Here is an 8,394-nt window from a genome sequence, read left to right on the forward strand (position 1 = left end):
TCCTCGGTTTACTGACCAGGCCTACAACTTATCATTGTCTTGACAAGCAAATTCTACCTATTCACGATGCTACATTGTTCAGCAGTTAGTTTATGATTAAATCACAGATAAATCATACCTAGTTACCTTCATACAGAATATATATAATTTAATTTTTATTAATCGCTCTCTGGATTATACCGTTCTACCAATATCCATCCTTAAAACAATCAATGGTTATTTCTATTAATATTGATTGATTGGCATTCTTGATATTCGAATCAAGGTGGGAAAGGTAAGGAACTTTCCAAGCAGCATCACTGGTGCATATCAGGTCACATTGTCACAGGACTCAGATGAAACTTTTCTATTCAATTCTTCATCGTTCCATCTCGTTACTGTTAGTTCCTTAGTATGGAACAGCGACTCCCTGGTGAGGTTCCTATGGTTATTGTTTCTAACTTAACAATCCTAACTTATGCCTTTGTATTTTATTATTTTATTTGTTAATCAAATTTAACCTTTCTATATGATCATATTTTGATTATTTTAGAAAATCAGAGTATTTACAATACCTGTATGCACAGGGACTAAGGCTCAGGCACAGAATTTGCTGCCTTCACTCATCTGTCACAAGATAGGAAATCCATACAACCCGTGAATTCAGGGATAATAGCATCCACACAGCAGAAGATGGAGAAGGTATTCACCGAAGCTCTGAGCGGCACCTAAGAACCACAGGGACTCCCCTCTTCCTACACACTTTTCCTTCCCCCAGACATTAACTTTTCCTCTTCATTAAAGCACTGTTGCCTTCTACTGCATATTTACCTTGCACACTTTTCCAAGAGGAATTCCACCGTAAATACACATAGTAAGTGTACAAAAATTGCATTTGAGAAATGCTGTTAACTGAACTGAGTTTTCACAGTAGCTTTATGAACAGGAGGATGCAAATTTTTTTCAGTTATGCTACCTATGTAACGAGTATAAGGTGGGAGGATTTTTTTCCCTAACTGTAGGAAATAAAAGAATTTCTGCTAGAAATACGAATTTACCAATAGAAGTAAGTGGTTAAATCGCTCCCCTACGTTCACAACATCAACCTTCCTCAGAAAGGAGCGGTGTGCACCACTGTTCTGTGGTGATGCCCCTGCTGGTAACCACTGCAGTGTTGTAAATGGCCATGGTAGCGCAGGAAGCTGCAAGTGACAAAGTGACAAGAAATCCACTTCAGTGTTCGGCTCTAACTTGTGCTCTACCATAGTGGCCTCTACCAGGAGTACATTCAGAGTTGCAGGTCAGCCATAACAAGTCATTTTCTTCTGCACACGTCACTATGATCTCCCATGGAAAATGGTGAAGTATTTAGAAACACTTTGATAAAAAAGCAAAAGCAGACATTCTTCATCAGGCAGGAAGCAAAGGGTTCTTTAAAACTCTTTAATGACATGTTTCAGGTAAGCACAGCTTCTCAGATTAATCTAGTCTTAGGCAGTAATATTTGTTCAAATACTGTACAACCTAAAGCCACTCAATTCTCAAAGATTCAGAGTAAGTGAATCAGTGAGAGCACAGGACAGTTACAAGGCCTCAAGCCTATTAGAAAAATCTGTCGAATGCTTTGAGTAACACGATTATCCGTATTGTCACATTCAGACCAAAACAATTTGACTTGTCTAGAACATCGAGTTGTGTTCCCCCCGCTTTCCCTCAGCAGAGGCATCAGCAGCTCTCCTCTTTGTAACGCAAGTACTACAAACATTTTCCTCATGGTCAGATGAGATGATAACTTCTAATATTCCCTTTCACGTGTTCAGGATCTGTGTTGTAGTCTATTGTTCAGTACAAATATATACAAGGTATTTCTACTTCTCGTTTAGAATCACGGTTACATTTGATCCTCAAAGCTGAAGGCCATCTGTGATCTCCCAAATACAATCCCCGCAGCACGCAGACATCAATCCGTCTTACCTAAAATTCTTATTCCGGCACTGGCAGAGGATGTGACCTGAGTAGCTGAGGTTTACAAGAAGTCTGTGCGCTCAACAGTGAAGTGACACAGGATATACGTCTGGATCCGCGTCGCCTCAAAGAAAATGACTCCCCGCTAAAAGGCACAGAAGGGGTCCAGAACGGGACTTCAGTTTCAGGGGGGAGTGGGTTTTTTTTTTGGGGGTGGTGGTGTTACACAAAGACGTACGTGTCCAGTGCCAGTGCCAGCAGAACACAAGCTGGCGACATCTCTGTTTCAAACGTTTTTAAAGCCGTTTTCAGCACTAAACGAGCATCGCAAACACACGTCATTGAAGGATCCACAGCCGTCAGTAACTAAACGAAGTAAATCAGACACGAATTTCATACCTGGGACGTGAACTGGGGCTCCTCGCCCCGCGCACCCCCCCCGCGAGCAAACCCGAGGGGCGGCCCGAGGGAAGGAGGCAGGGCCCCCCTTCTCTCCAGCACCTCCAGCCGGGGGTTGTGCCGCAGCCGCCCCCCAGCCCCGCGTCTGCTCCGCCCGCCCCCCCCGCTCCGTGCGGAGAAGACCTTTCCCAGACGCCGTCCACCCGGGAAGAAGTGGAGCCGAACCCCCGCGGGAAGGCGCCGCCCCCCCCCCACCTCCGCCGAGCCGCGCCCGCCCCTCCCGCGCCGGGGAGGGCTCCGGCAGCGCCCCGCCGCCCTCAGCGCGGGCCGGGGGGCCCGGCGGGACCGGCCCTCCGCGGCGGGGCCCCTGCTCGGGGGCGGCTCTCCCCCCTCGTCGGGGGCGGCGGGAGTCGCTCGGCAGCGCCCGCGCCGTGCGGGAGGGCAGTCTGCGGACCCCCCCGCGAGGGGTTCCGCGGCCCGGGGGGAAGCGCCGGGAGGGCAGCCGGCAGCCGGCAGCTCCCCCCCGCCGCCCCCCCGGGTCTGCAGCGCCGGGGGCCGAGCGCGGAGCGCAGACGGGGCGAGCGGGCGCCCGCGCTGCCGCCTCCCGCGGGGCCCTGCCGGGGTTTCCCCGGGGACCACCGGCGGCTCGAGAGGCGAAGGAGCAGCCGCCCGTACAGCGGGAGGGAAAGCACCGTCCCTGGGGCCAGACCCAGCCCTGCCGCGGCGGCAGAGCTTGGCGAGGGGCGAATCCGGTCCCTTGGCCGGGAGGGGAGTGGGGCGTGAAGGTGCGTGCTGGGTCACCCCTCCTCCCCTGTCTTTAATGCACAGCTTTAGCTCCCTTCCCCGTACCCAGCTCCGCCGGAGCTTTACCAGAGGTTGATCCCAGCGACTAGATCCCTTCTTGTCCAGGCACTCCTGTGCAGGAACTTTTATTCTCTTCTTTAGGAACTCTTCTTTAATCTGGTGGGGTTTTCCCACCCTCCATTCCACCCTGAGCTGAGAGACTGTGGTCAGGCACTGGTCACAGCATTTTATTTTAAAAAGAAACGGAAATCATCCATAGAACACCGAGGAGTTCAGAGCTTGTGAAGTGTGGAGCACGGTGGCGAGCTGAGCTTTTACCGTTTTCTTCTTTGCAGGAAGAACCCGCAGCACAAGGTAGAACACAAGCGCCGTGCACCTCCAGGTAAGCCAAGTTGTTTCATACAGCTCAAAGGTGGGGGGAAACCAACCCCAACCCAGCAACGGATGGAAAAAATGGGAATGAAATGCTTTCAGCTACTCTAAGTGAAGAAGACTGCATTTGCAGCTTGCTGCGTATTACGCTGCGCTCTCGCTTGTCTGAAGGTTGAGGTCTCGCCCTTGTCTGCGATGAGGTTACTTGGCCGCTGCGAACTTGCGCTCGCTTTGTCAAATGTTTTTCAGCTGCAGTGAGACACAACTGATGTGGTTTGTCCGCTCCTGTGTCTTACGTATTGACAAAAAAGCTGTGTGGCAAGTGGATATTTTCATGAGTTTCGTAGGTTTTGTTGAGAATTAAAGATGGTATAGTGTGGTATTACCGGATCTCTGTATTCTGCTTCCCCCCGTTCAGAGCTGGAGTCTCACAGTGAAAACAGAGAATATATTCAGGTGTTACTGAACTGTTTCTCAGCATTTCCAATGGACACTTTGCCTTTTTTGGTGCTTTTTCTTGATGATTGGACTTGGAGGTTTTTTCCGCTTGAAATCCCGATGCAATAAACACTTGAGAGCGGAGCAGAGCCGTCATGGCAATTTAATGATAATGTGCTTTACTGCAAAGAATCGGGATTATGACATTATTAAGGAGAAATTGCACCCCGGCCGCGCCCGCTCCCCGCCCCGGCTCCGTCCCCGTCCCCGTCCCCGCCCGCAGCCCCGTTATTACAAACTGCTGCGAAACGAGGAAAAGCAAATGCACACGCGGGTGCGCGCGCGCGGTGCCCACCCGGGACGTGGGGGGTCGCCGGCGGGACGCTCCCCACCCCGCTCCCGGCAGCGGGGCCCGGCGGCGGCGGAACCGTCTCCCGGGGGAGATGCTCCGCGTCCCGGGGCTGGAGCCAGCCGGGCGTCCCCGGCCAGGGCCCCCTCGGCCCGGGAGCTCCTGCGGGGGGGCGCGTTTGGGGTCGGCAGCCGGGGGCCTCTTCCACCCGCTTCGGTGCCGCCGCACGGGTGGGCGTGGGGCAGCAGCCCCGGGACAGCCGCTGCGGACCCCTCTGTCCCGGGCCGGGACCGCCGCGCCTCTGCCCTGCGCCCGCCGGGGTCTCTCGGTCCCGCCGGCTGCCGCCCAGCGAGGGGGGTTCGGCGGAGCTCGGCAGGGGTGTCCCGGGACCCGCCCGAGGAGAGCTCCTGCGTGGGCAGCGCCCGGGCCGGTTCGCCTGGGCGGGGGCTGCGGCACCGGCACCGGGCCCGGCCCAGACCCGCCCCGCCGAGTCCCGCCGAGCCGAGCCCAGCCGAGCCCCCCCGGCCGGTCGGGGCGCAGCGGCAGGGGCGGGCGGGGCGGGCAGCGTTGCCCGCGGGCGCGATGCCGTTCCTCCCGCCGCAGGCGATGGCGGGCAGGAACCGGCCCCTCGGCACCGCGCACCGGGCGCTGCAGCTCCGCGTCCTGCCCCGCTCCGGCGGGGGTGGGGGGGCAGGACGCTGCCGGGGGCCGGGGAGCGCCCCGGGGGTCCCCGTGTCCCGGGCGGCGACAAGGACGCCGAGGGGCCGAGCCGGCTGCCGCCGTCCCGGGGCTCCCCGGAGGCGCACGGTGCCGGCCGGGACGAAGCCCGCGCCGGCCCTCGGCCGCACCCGCGGCAGACTGCGCCCGGTGCTCGGCGCTGCCGGCCGGCCCGGCCCCGCCGCCGCGCTCGGTAGCCAGCCGGGCTCGGTAGCCAGCCGCGCCCGGGCTCGCCCCGCTCCCGGGGGCGCGCCCCGCTCGGGAAGCCCGGCCCGGGCCGGCCCCGGGAGGGGACCGGCTCGGGAGCGTTTTCCTGCTGCCGCCGCTCCCGCCCGTCCCCCGCGCAGGTCTCCGCCGGGCTCTGCCCGACGGGACGGGACCCCTCGGGCTCCGTGTGCGCAGCCCTGCCCCGCACGCTGGGGACGGGCAGCAGCGCCATCCCGCTGCAGCTGCCGCGGGGACAGAGCCGCGGGGGAGAAGGGGCGGGCGGGGGCGCGGGTGGGGGCCGCGGGAGGCGGCGGGGCCGGGCGGGCTGCGGGTGCGGTCCCTGTCCCTACACCGGGGCTCTTCGCCCGCTGTGCACAACGCCCGTCAGCACCGGGGGCCGAGACCTCGGTCCGTATCGCCGCTCTGCAGAGCGGGGTGCCGGGCACTGCCCATCAGCCAGCGCACCCCTGGGACACACGCGGGGTCCTTCGTACGGAACAGCGACAAGGACAGAATCACGTCGCAGTCACGGACTGGTCGCTCACACCAAAGTCCGTCTGCGCCTGTCTTCATTTTAATGTCACTCGTGACACTGAGGTGGACCTGTACTTGCACGTAAAATCTCCTCCGAGGGGGGCATTTTTACTATTAAAATCACTAACTGAGGTTAGTTTAGGATACGGGTCTTGATGAAATCCCAGACTCCTTCTCCACAACAACTCCCACGTCCCCACACGCCATCGCACACACTCAGTCGGTTGTTGCTGTTACAGGACATGTTGAAAAACAAGGGTTAAAAGTAAGAGAGAAGAATGTAAAGAAGATAGTTCATAACATCTGCGCCTGGCACTTAGAACTATTAGAGATAAAGACTGTCTTCACTAACTCTCTGCTAACTAGCAATAACGATTAGCACAAGGACGAATCGTAGAAAAATAGAATGGACTGCCAAAATAGTGCCCTAGAGTTAACTCGTCTCATTATAATCTCATTCTAATGCTAAGGCACACAGCTCCTGGCTAGAAAAGCCCCAACCCAATTAAGCCCCCCACTCTCTGAGCATGCGTGGTGAATTAAAAGAGAACTGTAACTTTAAGATGAAGTAAGAAAAGTATTAACCAAGAGTTAATTAAGGGGTAGCACCAGGAGGCGTAACTAACTTTGTTAACTGTTTTAAATACCTGTCATGATTTTAACCCGGTGTGCATGTCAGGAGGAGAAATCCCCTTGCACCCGGGACCGCAATAAACCAATGTCGGCTTTATACCTCTGTGTGAGTTGTGAAGTTTGTTTCCGCGTGTCAATTTTGGCACCCCAGACGGGACCCTCTCTGCCCGGCTGCGGGACCGGCTGAGAGGGGGACATCCTCGGCGCGCCCCGAGGTTTCTCGGAGGACCTCCCTCGCTCGCCCGATCACTGCAGGGACAGACACGGACCATCAGCGGACCCGGTGTGTTAAGGGAGGGGAACCTGTAAGTCGTGAGGAGACGTCCTACGGGAGGTAAAGAGCGTTGTGCTCACCCCGAGTGGGATTCGAATCCAGCAGTGAGGGCGCGGGAACCCCTGGATAGGGAAGTACGCGGGCGCGGGAATCCCTGGATAGGGAATTACGCAGGGGGATGCTCTTCGCTGAAATTGCAGGAGTACGGGATAGCTACAAGAACGCGGGAATCCCTGAATAAGGGAAGTACGCGGGGGTGCTGTCGTTTGTACCAACTATTATAACCCATGGGAACTGAAATTTGTATTATTGTGGCTATAATTGGCATTTTGTGATAGTCATTACAATCTATATACTCAGGAAGTTTTGTGCCCGGTACTGTGTATTCTGTGAAAAGTGCTTCATTATACAATTAATGTTGTTGTAAGTTGGGTGAGTGTTTGAGTGAGTGAGGCGCAGTCGGACTGCGGGGCGAGTGCGGAGTCCTGATCCGCGGTTCTGCGTTCTCCGCGAGGAGAGCGGCCGGAGACGGACGAAGCGTACGACGGACTGTGTTAATCGAACCGATTGTTAACCCTTATTGTCCTATACACAGATATCAGGATTTTTCATGCAACCCAATATATGTTTTTGAATGTTTTGGTTGTAAACAGAACGTTTGAGGACGGTTTGGGGACAAGATGATTTTTGGCGTAGTGAGTGTCAAGGAAATGAAATAAGATTGAGCGCTCAGGCCAGCTTAGGCAGGTGCTTTGTGGAAATATAAAAGGTATAAGGAGTCAGTAAGAATGTCGCTGGTATGGGGCGGGGGGGAGAATGTAGAACGGAATAGTGACGGGTTTATTTGGCGTGGAGCACTGTCTGATTTGCCATTGGTGTTGCCTGTTTCTTCGTGCTAAGTGTTTGGAGGGTCGTAAGTACATTATTTCCTTTTCGACAATTGTCTTGAATTTCGGTGCATTCGCTGTGGGGCAAGTACGCCCTCGCATCTTTTGCCTTGGATAGGGTAGTATTGTTGTCAGTTCAATCAGGTTGTGTTCTTAGGCTGAGGAATAAGCCCCTGCGGGCAGGGTGTTCATTATGGGAGGTAAACAAAGGGGCGGAATCTTGAAAAGGAGCCCTCTAGGCTGTATTTTAGCTCACTGGGAGGAGATAGGAGAGCTGCCAGGAGGAAGCGTGAGCAGAAAGACTTTAATAAAATACTGTCATCAATGGTGGCCTTTGTATAAATTGGATAATGAGGAGAAATGGCCCTTCAATGGAACCTTGAATTAGAATACCTTGGTGCAATTGATGTTGGTTTTGAGGGGGAGCCGGTACCGCGTTTCCCGGATGGGGGGAAGCAGGGAAACGTCCCCGTGGCCTCCCCCGGCTGGGGAGGGAGCTGGAGCCCAAAAAAACCGCTGTGACGAGGCCCGAGCGCGGTGCTGTGTGGTGTGTGCCCCAACCATCGCCCAAGGGGGCCCCTCCCGCCTCAGCGGTGCTTCTCGGAGGCAGCAGCCCCGCTGCTCAGAATGACAGAGAAAGGGCAGACCCCGTCCTTGATTTTATTTTCTCATGATGAAACCTATCAACCAAGCTTTAACACCTACGGATGGTGATTTTGTAACGGTAAAAGGAGCTAGTGGCCAAAGTGAAAAGGGGTATTTTTTATAAACCTCCTTAATTTAGATTGACAAAACAATTGGGAATACACAAATTCTTATCTGTGCCTAACTCACCA

This window comes from Gavia stellata, chromosome 5, assembly GCF_030936135.1.
Source record: "Gavia stellata isolate bGavSte3 chromosome 5, bGavSte3.hap2, whole genome shotgun sequence".
Taxonomy (NCBI): domain Eukaryota; kingdom Metazoa; phylum Chordata; class Aves; order Gaviiformes; family Gaviidae; genus Gavia; species Gavia stellata.